Source organism: Calidris pugnax, unplaced genomic scaffold (genome assembly GCF_001431845.1).
Source record: "Calidris pugnax isolate Ruff unplaced genomic scaffold, ASM143184v1 C15200534, whole genome shotgun sequence".
Lineage (NCBI taxonomy): Eukaryota > Metazoa > Chordata > Aves > Charadriiformes > Scolopacidae > Calidris > Calidris pugnax.
The window spans coordinates 1-13003 of NW_015094479.1; the positions used below are offsets into that span (position 1 = coordinate 1).

Here is a 13003-nt window from a genome sequence, read left to right on the forward strand (position 1 = left end):
CTTTTTGTTTGTTTGTTTGTTTTTTTTAACTAGTGAAAAAGGCCATAGATTTTAAATCTAGAGGATTTAAATTGTTTCCAGGGAAAGACAACAGCAACAAGTTTTCTATCTGTGAGTGTACTCCTTTTTTGTTACTTTTTTCTAGTGCAAGAGTGAAGTTTGTGCTGTCTGTGTTGTTTGTGTGTTTTCAAAATTGTTAATGTATTTCTGATAACTGACTTAAATCTGTTTCTTCAGTCTGCATGGTGAATTTTTAAATATGGTTCTATTCTAAAGTCAGGTTTTCTATAAATCTGGCATTGTGGAATGATATCTTATTTTGTCAGTAATTTTGCATTAAATTTGCTATATTTACAAAAAAATAAATATTCAGTCTCCCAGGTATCAGCTGAAATCTTAGCCGTAAACAGGATATATATTATTTTAATTAAAAATTTCTACTAGCAGCAAAAGGCTATACAACCCAAAGCTTATCCTCATTTACAAATGTGCAAGCACGTATTTTTTTCAAGTGACACTTGAGGTTAATTTCTGAATCTTTTTTTCATCATTAGCTTCAACATTTTGAACTGATTAACTAACTGTACTTTTAAGAATTCTGGAGATGCTTAGCGTCTTCAATTTTAATTAAAGAAAATAGAAATTGAAAGTGGTCAGCATCTTACAGGAATGGGTCTTGATTAACTCAGAAGGAGTCAGGCAACTTTCTAACCTAAATTAAATGGGTATGGCTCTAAATACATTGAAGAGAATATATTTTGCAAAAGAACGTGCCATTTTTATAGAGTTCCTTTTTGGACTAGAACCGCATTTTAAATATTTAGAAGTAATTGTTTAAAATAAAGATGGTCTAACTGCATAGCCTATGTCTGCTTATATTACATTTCATTATTCTTCACAGGAGTGGAAGGACTTGTTTTTGAAGCTCCTTAGGTTGGACACATTTGCACTAATTTTTTTGTTTAAAGTGTCAGTGATGGATTCAGTTTCCAGGATTTTGCAGGCACAGTGGCATAACTTTTAATGCATTTTTCAGTTTTAGATATTAAACTGTCAACATATTAGATGGGATTTCTTTATAAAAAGGTGTCTTCAAGCAGCAAGACTCTAACATTTACCAAGTGAGAAAAATAAAGCAAAACACACTTCAGTTTTTATAATGCAGCGTACTTCCATATTCAACTTCTGTGTGAACTGCATCACCTACATAGTTCTGTAAGACATTTCTGGTGTATTTGAAAACTTTGTAGCAAGATACTTAAAAACAAGTGTTCTTTTTACGCTTATTGGATGACTGGAAAGTAGAGTCATTATATGACAAGAAATAACAGTAAGACAATTACAGTAGTTTTTATAAGGTGCATCACTGAGGTCTCTGATGGTCCATCTGTGCTTTTATAGTTACAAATGAGAATAGTAACTATTCTATTCATATATTCATTCATTATCATCCTATATATATTCATATAAAGGCTGATAATACAGATTGTTTCTCTATAAATTTGCTTCACACAAATCATTAAGTATTTCACTACATAAACATTAGTAGGAATTGGATATTTATCCTGAAGTACCAGACACTTGTAATATCTAAAGGTGATTGTTACAAAACTAGTTATGAAATTTAGCAACATATTTTTGAAAACCTTTACAGACTTCTATATGTTATTAGAGTCTATGTAAAGCTGAAAACTTCTCTGTCTTGTTTTATTGGTTATGGAGAGTAGGTTACCTATGAGTTACCTTTATGATTGGTACCTTTGGTGATCGTAGTGTTGTCAGAAATAGATAACTAATATTTTATATTGTAATCTAGCATTTGATTAGCTAGTAACTTTGGCAGCTGAGGAAACCAAAGAGGCAGTATTTAATGAAAAGCCTATGTATTTAGCTGTTGACTTGAGATAAAATTCCCAGTGTGCCCTCAGCTGGATCTGTACTTGCGTTACAGTAACAGGGTCCTTTAAAAAAAACGATGACCAGCATTCAACTGTTAGTAGAAATAAGATAGGATAAGTGAATACCTGTTTAACATTATGCCTTGTATTAGCAATGTCTTTAGAAATTATCATTTAACATTTTTCATGTGTATGTCTTTTCCCTATTTTACTTCTATTGAATGTATGGGGTATACAATATTCAATACTAATGCATAAATGATTTGCACATAGTAAAGCCAAGTTGATAATATCTGACTTGATAATATACTTTGAAATAAGTACACATCAACTTAATTTTGCAAGTGTTGAGATTAACAACAACAAAAAAAATCATAGGGGAGTCTAGTTCAATTTGGATTAGAACTCTGGAATTTCTTGCTCCCAGTTTCATAACCAGACCATGAAAATGCTTTCCCTAGAGGAGCCTTTAATTCACTACAGGAAAACTTTTCATTGCCTTAATTGTCATATGAGTATCTGTGGCATAAAAGAAGCAAAGACAGGCAGACAGACAAATGGATAGAAATCTGGGGAACTATATAGAGCTATATTTCAGTAGACTGAAAAATCTAGCATTATGTCTGGAAAAGTAATGTCAATGCAAAAATAACAAAATGTGCATTTATTTTTCACAAAGTTTGTGCTTAAATGCATTTCTGATTTGCAATGAAATCAGAAAGCAGTTTAGTGACTTCTACTCATAACGTTTTCTTCTGAATTTTTACTGTGGTATATAACTTATTTTAATTTTGTTTCTGTAATTATTTTATTGATTTTCTTTAACATAAATATTTGTGTTTATTTATGAATATTAATAAATCCATAAATTATAATTTAAAATACATTTCATAAAATATTTTTACGAATGGAACTTTATACAGAAGTTGTCAAAAAACAATAGAATTTTCAATCTTCCATTTTTGGTGGAAATTGAAGTATATAACAATTCTTGTGCTCTGAAATCCAGTAAAATATTCCCTTTTATATGAATATTCACCCTATTACTTGTGTGTAGGAAAATATAGTGCATAAAAATAAAACAGTTATCTGAAATATTAAAACATGAATTACAAAAAATGGGATTAGTCCTGTTTAATAATATTTTTACTTTATTTTAGTGTATAGTATAGAATTTCTCCTGTGTGCATAGACATATGATACAGCCTCAAAATGGCACCATTGTAGTTTAATTTCTTTAATGTTATTATCAGCATCATGAGTAAGTTTTTAGCTATAGTTTTAACATCGGTTTAATGTCAGAAAAGTCAACAGTCACAAAAATGAGAAGGTGTCTTTTTCTGTATTCATTCTCAAGTATACCTCCTTTCCCTTTCTGCATTGCTCAGTGAATCCTAATTGTCTACCCCAAGTTTTAAGGTATTTTCTATATATATGGGCTATTTACAATGATTCTTTATTTATCAAGTTTTTGTGTAGGCTTTGGCACTATAAAAAACCACCCAGAAATTTCAAGCAGTTCATTAATTTTAAATGCTAATCCAACAAGCTCCTACTAGATGCCCTTGTACAATGCAGTTTATGGAACTGTTATTGTCAGAGATATATATTTTCCAACATCAGTTGGAAACTGATCAGTGGAACTTCTATAGATAATATGGTTTCATCACACCTACAAGTACTGGGGGAGCAAAAGACTGAAACCTGATAATAGGAAGGGGCTCAAGGAAGAGCCCTCCTTGTCCCAAAGTCCTCTGAGCATAGAGATGCAGATGAACATAGATCACCTTTGTTTGCTATTAGAACAACCTTGGACATGGTGCAGCTCTTTCAGGGCAGAGGAGGATAATTACTGTAGTTCCAGTTGACAAGGGCTGGGCCTGATAGGTTTTCTGAGCAGTGTGTGCTAAGTTGAGACATTTTCCGTTTAACCCTCTGTAACATTTTCATTTCGCCTTTGACTTCCTCAGGGGTAACAAACCAATTCTTCCCTTTGTGTGCAAGAAGAAAAAATTCAAGGAAGAGAGAACCCCCAAGTATTCTGAATGTTACTCTCCTTTATTAGAAGCTGAAATTTAGTGAACACTCTTTAGAAGTACTGTTACAAATTACGTTTTCCTATTCAATTATATTGAATTTACATTGTAATGACATTAGCTTAATTACATGCAAACTTTCTCTTTAAAGGAAAGTTAAAAACTAGTACTGCAAATCCATTGGTCTAGTTCCATAGAAGTAAAGAACAATAAAGGTGAAAATCTCTTTCTGCCTAGTCAACTTGTATTTTTAAAAAAAATATTCTTCTATCAGGCCATGAATTTACCAAGTAATAGCAGACCTACCGCCTTTGCTGAAGTTTTTTTTTGGATCTGCTACTTCCTGGTTCAATGAACTTCAAAAATTAAATACAAATTAATAGAATTATTTTGGCATAAAATTTTTTATGTAAGATATACCTTTTCAAGCTATAAAAATTAGGAGAAAGTATATAATGCATTGAAAAAAAACCCCACAAAACAAGTGAATATGCTGAGGGCTAGATCACTACATAAAAATTTCTGGAAAAACACACTGAAAGGTTCACAGGAAGTTTCTCTCTGAAGATCCATTTTAGTTTATTGTAAGATAAATGTATGCAAATCAAACTGGCATTTTGAGTTTATCTTAAGATCACCATATTTTGGGAATATCTGCATTTTCAATACTGATTAAGGACAATTCTCTCAGCATGAGCCTATGCATGTAAGTTTTCTTATAATTCAAGGAGAAAAGGTCAGCTCTTAGTGGAGATGACATTTATTAGATTATGTTCAGAGTAAAATCTTACAGCCCAAAACTTGATGAACACTCCTTTAAATGTTAATGTTTGTAAAGGAATAGTAATAACATTTCCATATGGGTTCAATAATATTACAAGAAAACAAAATAGCTGATTAGTACAACTTACAAAAACCTTTTGTTATTTTTTTGAAAAAAAAATAAATTCCAAACCAGAAAGAACATGTTTTGCATATCATAAGGAGGAGAAACTTATGTATTGAAACTAGAGAATATATGGGTGATCATATTCTGTAGAAAATATGTTCTAAAGGACCTAAAATGCAGATAATGTACTTTTAAAATATTTTTTAATTGCTTAACTCTGTATTATCTAAAAACTGTATGATTTTATCTTTTTTTGTTTGTTTATTTTGTTCTATTTTGGTTTTTTTTGCAGTAAATGAGGGAGGTATTAAACAGGCATCCAATTTGTGTCCAGATCCTGGAGAACCAGAAAATGGAAAACGGATAGGCTCAGATTTTAGGTAAAATATAAACCCTACCATTGTATCATTTCTCTAATACTGAACTTGGAAAATGTGTATGTTAAAAAATTATTGCTGTTGTTGAGCTACTCTTTCAAAACTGGACTTATCAGTAAAAACTGAAATGCTATTCTGTATAAAACTATGAAGTTAAATATAGCCTCTAGTTAGTATGCAAAGAAGAGAAAAAACCTACTTGGAAGAGAGCATGCATCATAATCTGGCAAAAAATGGATTGAAGGTAAGTTGAAATAATTTTCTCTTGTAAAAACTGTGTTAGAGTTACAAATATTGAGTATACACGTGGTACTGGAGGCTTTTGTGAAGGACAAAGCAAAACTGAATGCAACCCAAAAAGAACAAGAAAACCTCACAGATGATGTTTCATATATTATTATAGAAATATTCATTGGAATCAAGGGAAATATTGTATTTTATATAGTATATTATTCTGGAATCCAAAAGTTTGATGCATGCAGGTGTATTTCCCTAATAGTACTCAGAGTGTTTTAGCACTCTTAATGCAGACAATTTTTATTAATTTTGATACACACCAAATTGGTACCGTATAGAATTACTGTCTTTAAAAAAATAATTCAGAACAAAAAAGTTGCACTTCGTTTCTAGCAAATTCTGCTTTTTATTCCTTGCTGTCTTTTTCAAGTGTTTCTAAGAAGACTCCAAAGAATCAAAGGATCATACACTTCCAGTGATCTGTTTCACTTTTTTATTTTTTTAATTTAACCTAAACTCAAATTTTAGCCCCCTTTCCTCCTCCATTCTCATGTATCTTTCAAACTCATTATCTTGTAAGGAAAAAAAAATACGTTTGTAATACTCTTTCAAAACATTCCATGTTTTTTTCTCAGTGAACAAATATGACTCCTATTGTCAGTAACAGCAGTGGCTGATGTATTGTATGAGTAGAGACATGTATAAAATCACTTCTTGAAAATGTTTTGAATCAATTTTAATCTCTTATCTATCTGAGTTTCTGAATTGTTTCCTTTTTAATTATTTAACATTCATTTCATCACACACTAAGGATTTGTATTTTTTATTGTAAAATGCTAGTCTTGGTAATGTGCACACTTGTCTCTTGCACACATGTGCAATTATTTCTACAAAATCACTGTGGAGTTGTGTAAATAATGCTCTATGACTTTTTCTGCAAGGTTTCATCACATATTTTTAATACCAAAACATAAAGCTTTATTACTATCCATTTTAAGGGTGATAGAAGCAATGTTACTCTTCCAAATTCCCCAAATTCCCCTTACAAAATACTCGTGACTACAAAATGCAATATCACTATATAAGAGGTTTTCAAAATATTAATTTTTAGTTTACTTGACTCTTCTTAGAATTTCTTCAGTAACATCTCTGCATTAATCTTTTTGGTTTATTCTTTCTTAATTGGAGGGCAAAAGAGTATTTCTCAATTTTGATTCATTTTTGGCACAAGCATGAGGTAACACACTAAACACAGATCTATGATTCTTCCTCACCAGTATTACATAAGGTAATGTAAGGATAAATAATAATATTTATTATGTATTATGTAAGGATAAATAATAAATAAGGATAAAAAGGTAATGTAACGATAAATAATAACACAAGATTTTAATTCAGAAACATAATGAGCATCATTTAGCAACTGATAAGGTAAAAGGTGTTCTCTGAAGATCTGTGAAACTATAGTTGTCCACAGTGACAGTTTATAGAAATATTTTACAAGTGTGGCAGGCAACCTTTTAAAAACAGCAAGCTGAAATGGTGGAGTGCAAGGTTCAGGTGTCAGAGAAAGGCCTGACATATTGCCTATTTTCAAGAGTAATCAGGATTTGAAACAACAATGCTATTAAAGGAGAAGAGGAATTATCTCAATAATACACATTCGCGTATTGAGCTTTTTAACTTTTTCAAACTGAAAAAAAACCCAAAAAACCCCACAACTCAGAAAACCAGAACAAAATAAACAAACAAAACAAAAGAAGTTTTTCTGGGCTTATTTCCTATTTTGTTCTGTGCCAAGTTTGCAACACCAAATGTCAGCTCCATATGGAAAAGTCCAAAATCTTTTGAAGCCAGCATTATCAGTTCATAAATAATCCCAGCTAAAACCTAGAAAGATTTTTTTAGTATTCTTTTATTTTATTCCATTAATTTGAGAAACATATGCCAGTTAAAGGAGCAAATGTTCATATTTACCTTATAACTATCACTGTCTAGTAGTTACATTCAGAATCCTATTACTAGCAAGAGAAAACATACCAGTTATATAAAAAGTCAAGACTTTACTGCTAGCCTAATTAACAACTTAACCTACTAATCAAAATATAATGTCTATTTATAATCATGCATTCCTAGTCCATATTTATACAGGAAAGTCTTATTAATAATATATCAAATTGTTAAATACAATAAACCTTATTATCATTTAATCCTTTTCTCTGGTATTGTGCTCCCCCTTTCAATGTCCCTCTGGTTGGAAAGTCAAAAGGACCAGACTTCCTCAGGAAGAATCTGGGCTGGGGGACATTTACAGCAAGTCATCTGTATCCTGAGGTCTTCACTGGGAGGAATACAATGTTTATAGTAGAGATTTCTCTCTCGGTTTTGGGATTGAACTTTTGGTTCTTCTTCTAGGTGATCTACTTATATCTCTGTCTCATTGTTTCTTAGCTTCAATTAACATTAATAGCTGTTAAAGGCCTGTCAAACCTTTACTACGTGGAAGTCAGAAGTTAGGTCAGCAGTCACTTGACCTCCAGACGACTGTTAAAAGAGCTAAACCAGCTCTGGCCAAAGCGAGCCCCGAGAGGGCTGAATGCTGTGCAGTGTCAGGCCAGTGCATAGCCTGAAGCCTTTTATTAAAAGCAAAAACCCATATTTACCATATAATGTGTTTGTATTGTTTGTCAGGACCTTCATACTTGAAAGAATGGGAAAATTTTCTGAAACCTATTTGTAAAAAAAGACTTCTTGTTATTGTTTGATTTTAGCTTGGGTGCAACAGTACAGTTCTCCTGCGATGAAGATTATGTGCTACAAGGTTCCAAAAGTATCACCTGTCAGAGGATAGCTGAAGTTTTTGCCGCATGGAGTGATCATAGACCTGTGTGTAAAGGTAAAGAGGAATTCTTACTCTTATGGTAATTTGTTCATTTCACATCTATCTGTTGTTTGATAGCAAATCCAATTAAATGAATATTTTGTAAGTGCCTGAAGTTTTAACCCTAGTGGGACACAAACTTGGGAACTTACAGTATAAAGTTCACTTCATAATGAGCTGAGGAAAATCTATCACATGCTAAATATTAAGACTTGACAAGATGGATTTCAAAATTGTGGTGATTCAATGTACAGCCAGTAGTTCCTGAAGCATCTTCATTACATACTTGCTGAGCCAGTGAGAAAGCCTTGAATTTAGGATTGATAAGGACTGGAGAAGTAAGTCTATACCTGGTTTTGACCCTCACCAAATGGACAAAGGGAAAGAAATACAGAAAAATGCATAAGAAGCACAAAGTCATTCTGCTGAATACATTTGATGTCCAAATACTATGGAAAGATGTATGATGAATACCTGAATCAAGGAATGAAAGTATTAGTGTGTATGTATGTAATATATATATCCGTATATATAATGAGAATATTAGTGTGTACATACACATGCAAATTGGCATAGCAGCAAAGCCTAATATCAAAGAGTACAGTTTGTCCACAAAGAACACTTGGGTATGGGAAACAGGAGGGACAGTTATCTTCTAATTCAAGGCCATGGATACTTACCCTAATATCCAGAGAGAACTGTGAGATGTTTCTGAACAGTGAAAGAGGGCAAGAAAATCCGAGGGTGGTATCCAGATGATGTGCAGTAGGAATCCATAAAAGCTGAAAAATTACATAGTGATTTTTGTTTGTTGGGGGGTTTTTTTGTGGCTAAAATACCAGAACAGTCTAAATGGAACTCGCTATGGATAAGAATGAAGTGCTAGATGTAGGTTGGAATAATCAGCTACCCAAATCTGAGTTCAGAAAAACATAATAGGTGTTACAGCTGCAGAAATAGGTTTACAATGAAACACAGCAGTATATGCTTCAATAATAGCATATCACATAAACAAATAAAAAGTTTAGTTGTGTACCTACAAATATACATAATATTAACATTCTGTATCCTACTACTATGTACTATATTTATGTATAATTACTAGAAATTCCTAAAGAGAATTTTCTGTATTTTTGAAAGGAAGGAACACCCAGATTTCGAAACTAAATCATGAAAAAAAATCATCATTAAGATCACATATAAGGATAGGATTTATATATATCTTGTATCCCATGATCAAATAACATTCTTGGCTTTCGTATCCCACATAAATGGTAACTGCACCTCAAATCTTTCTATCCTGTGTGTTATGTATTTGATAATAAAGTTTAGTAATCTGTCATTGAAAAGTCATTTTAAAAGGAAAGCATACTGCATTAGCATTTTACTTATCAATACCAAAATACAACTACACACTGCATACTCTGGTGTTTTTTTAAAAAAGTATCCCTCCTAATAGACAAGGAAGTGTTATCAGCTGTACTGTGATAGGACCAAGATGTATCCATAGCTAATTGTAAGTTTAGAAAGGCAGGTCAGTAACATTTGGGGACAATGGCCTTCAAGCATTACTTTTGTGTAAGTTTTCAATTCTGAACAGCAGCAGGTATCAAAGTACTTAAGTATAAAAGGGAAACATATTGTTCAGTCCATTTTTTAATTTTTTTCCCAGTATGACTATATTTAGAACTACCATGGTGTAATGATTTACAAATCACACTTGTAAACATGTGTCTAATGATAAAGTAAACATTAATACTGAACAGGAAAGAAAAAGAAAGTAATAAATCCATTGGAAGCTAGCAGTTCTGTTAAAATTGTATCTAAATGTGAAACTGCAGAATGTGTATTAAATAGATTTCCAAATGCACCATTATTCATAGGTAGAACATGTCATTCACAACCAAAAGGACAGTGTTTCACTTCTTTACAGTCATCAACTTCATAGTACTAGCACATTCCACCTTAAAACGCAGAGTAACAATATTAAGAAAGTTATTAGCAATTGAAACAATGCCATATGGTGAAAAACCAGACAGATGGTATAGATATTATATTAAATGCTTTTGAGTGTCATTAGTCACATTAAAATTACTGATTCAAGTACCTTTGGTGAGCTATAATTTTGGTTCTTTTGATTAGCAAGACGTTTCAACTCAACTCTTAGATATACTAAGGCTGGCATACAAGCATTTCTTCTAGAATAATAATGATGTCTTCTCTAAGTTTCATGCATAGAACATACAACAAACGTTTTGAAAGAATTTTGCATAAGTAGTATAAAGATCATGGAGTAACATGAAGAAAATATCTGCAAAAATATGTGTGCATCTGCTTGTTGAACTTGCATGTTTGTGTACAATTCATTTGGGCAAACAAATTAGGCAATCATGCATAAATGTTATTTTATGCAAGAAATTAATATTTTCTTGTGAACCGATGAAGCTTTGCAGATAATGAGGGCACAGGTGGTATATTAAATACTTCACTTCTTATTCTTTCAAATGCCACTTAAAGTTCTGCCTTTTATCATGTAGTGTTTGATATTTGAATGGTACAGCTTGCAAATGTTTTCAGTCACTTATATAAATGATATTGTGCACATACCAAAAATCCCACAGTAGCAATACATTTTTCAAAAAATGGCATGTGAATTACCAACAATTAGTTACATTAATAGACCGCAATTGGGCAAAGTTCTAAACAGGAACTTTCCAGTTCTGTTAGATGCATTTGATTTGACATCATAAATCCTCAGGACTCATAAGGCATATGAGTGGCTGAGTATAACTGCTTGCCAAAAATGAAAGATTAACTCTCTTTAGGAGTTATCATATAATACCAGCTGGAACTGACATAAGATCATATTAATGAAAGTGAATCTGGAATAAGTCTGAAGCATTTCTACAGGAGAAATATAACAGGACTTTCAGAAGGTAAACTGATGCATCCATTCCAAAATATAAGCAAATATTATAAGTTATCAACATCTTTTAGACCTTCAGACTAGTTTCCAGGAAAATGCTGCTCTGTAGGTTTGGCTGATTTCTGAACCTTTTGACTTCTAGAAGACTATGAGAAAATTGTAAAGTGATATTAGATACCCTCAATAGAATTGCAGTTGGATTGCCTTGTAGTTTATCAACACTTATCCTTTCTTTTTAATATTTTTTTTTAAATTTTAATATAATTTATGTATTTGATAACCCAAGCAAAATAGCAGTTGCTCAGATAGATGAACGTGGTGAAGAAATATGGCAGAAAATCAAGGCATTTGCCCCATTGTGACTTACAGACCAGTTATATTGAAAAGAAGAATATAGAACTATTAGGAAAGTAGGGCTTCAATTTGAAAGCAAGTAGATAAAGTAACAAAAGCAGCAGCTGAAAATTAACTGGTCAGTTTCTGAATTTTATTGAAATTTTAAAGTGGATTCATCCTCTCAGACACTTGTTTTTTTAGCTTGACTTTTTCAAGATCAATGTATCATGCAAGCCTAAAATTCTAGCGGGGATTTCTAAATTCATTCCAATTTAATTGGCCTCATGCAAATCTTGTAGCATACCATTCTTACAGGACAGCAGAACAAACAGTGTCTTCCCATCCTTCCTGAGAAAGAAAAAAAAAAAAATTCAAACGATGACGTAAGAATGTTTGCCCAGGCATTTGTTTCACACTGAGTTACAGTTCAAGTCTGCTATTTGAAAGATAAACATTTCTGCAGTTGTTACTTTTTTCATATCCCAAGAAATGCTTAATATATGTGGCTGTAATGACATGAGTGCTTACATTGATGTCTCTGTGACTTCATTCAAGATTTAAAGTTTAAACACTTCAGATTGGAGACCCTACTTACTTGCCTTCCACGGGATTCAGTATTCCCCGATGGGGCAATGCCATCATTGCAAAGCCAACTTGCTTAACCAGAGACAATCATCTACTCTATGAAACTATTTGCCAGTTGATAAATCTCTTCCTCTCATTTACGTTTCAGGAAATGAAACAGATAGATCTATTCACAGTTGGTCGATTAGCCTTTTTATGTTCATGCCTGCCGCTCCTGCTTTCTGCTTGCTTGTTTCTCAGACCCTGTGAGACATCTCTGAATGCTGCCTTTTGTGGGTCTGCTGGCAACTCTGCAACAAGTTCTGCAACAAGTACAGTATTTTGGAAAGGCTCGTCTGATGTGTAGGGGAAAAAAAAAGTGTTTTTGAAATAATTCTTTGTATCTGAGAAAACTAAAGGAGAGACACAATTTATGGTTTAAATCACAATCATCCAATTAAGAGGCAGGCTATAAAGTAATTTGGATTATTAGTAGAAAAAGGTAAAATGACATTATGTATTTGAATTGGATTCTGAAAAATTTAGAACACGGGTTTTTTTGCTTCATATTGCTATTTTGTTCAGTTCATTTCACTGACTAAAGTGATTTTTTAAAACAACAATGAATTCATGGACTCAGTATCTTTCACTTTGTAGACTGCAAACATTAGTTTGATTAACATGGATATGCAAGCAGAATGTGTATTTTGAATTTTAGATATTGCCTTGGTAAATACTTTTACTCACCTATAGTACAGTTTTAAAAAAATCCACCTTGGCCTCGCTAACCCCTGAAACGCAGACGTGTGTCTGAGCCTCTTAAGAGACCTCGCGGGGAGCGACAGCGCCGAGCGCGGCC

At 32.5% G+C, this 13003-nt stretch overlaps 1 long non-coding RNA gene across 1 annotated transcript; it reads left to right on the forward strand.

Moving 5' to 3' along the window:
* Positions 1–34: 34 nt before the first annotated feature.
* LOC106900774 lies at positions 35–8326 on the forward strand. The gene is made up of 3 exons (XR_001414200.1): positions 35–111; positions 5116–5203; positions 8209–8326. It is a non-coding gene; the product is annotated as an uncharacterized LOC106900774 (long non-coding RNA).
* Positions 8327–13003: the final 4677 nt, after the last annotated feature.